Raw genomic sequence first — 1,006 nt, 5'->3', positions numbered from 1 at the left:
GAATTGATTCAATCCTCAGTCTTGGTTTTCACTCTGGTGAGTCTACACAAAATAAATTCGTTCCAATGTTCTATTTTCAAAGTGATCTTTTCTTACTACATTAGAACTCCAACTCAACATGGTGTCAGGAGTGAAAGCTTTACCTCCTCTGCTTGTCAATGGGGATGGAGAGGCGGCGGATGCTTGGAAGCTATGGTTGCCACCGTTTACAATATTTTTCCGAGCAAACGGCCATGATAACGCCGCGCCGGGAAAGCAGGTAGCTATGTTCCTTCATCTGATAGGAGAGGAGTGTCTGCATATCTTCAATTCTTTTGGCTTAGATGATAAGCTAGACAATAAGTCTTTGCAGTTAGAAGAAGTCATTTACCAGTTCACTGATCATTTTGTTCCGAAAAAGAATCTAACTTATGTTAGACATAAGTTCTTTACGAGAGATCAACAGGAGGGTGAGTCCGTTGAGAATTATGTAGCTGTGCTGAACAAAATGTCTTATGATTGCGAGTTTGAGAAGTTAAGAGAAGATTTGGTGAAAGATATATTGATTGTTGGGATGAGTAACGTTCAAGTGAAGGAGAGATTATTAAGGGAGGACAATTTAGATCTAGACAAAGCTGTTAGATTATGTAAAACTGCCGAGATTACGTCTGAGCGTATGAAAACATTGGACAGTGCGACGACTTCGGTGAAAGGCGTTAAAGAAGAGCCTGTGTATTACGTTCAGAGGTCCAATGTTGAGAAGCCTAGAAATACTCCTCGTGGAAAGAATAGAGTTTTCTCCTGTTACAGGCGTGGTGAACCTGGACACCACGCGAACAGATGTAGACGTGGTCGTCAGCAGAACAGAAGAGATGTTAATGTGTGCACGAGAGAGGTAGAAGACGAAGAAGATATTCTAGAGAAGAGTGGGGCGCAATATTTCGTTGGTGTGTTGGGGAGAAATGGTTGGAAGTCCAGTGACTGGTATGAAACATTGGCTGTTAATAATATTCAGTTCAAGAGTAAA

Source organism: Diaphorina citri, unplaced genomic scaffold, assembly GCF_000475195.1.
Source record: "Diaphorina citri unplaced genomic scaffold, Diaci psyllid genome assembly version 1.1 scaffold637, whole genome shotgun sequence".
NCBI classification, from domain to species: Eukaryota; Metazoa; Arthropoda; class Insecta; order Hemiptera; family Psyllidae; genus Diaphorina; species Diaphorina citri.
The sequence above is the reverse complement of the archived record's forward strand: the minus strand, read 5'-3'. Positions refer to the sequence as shown.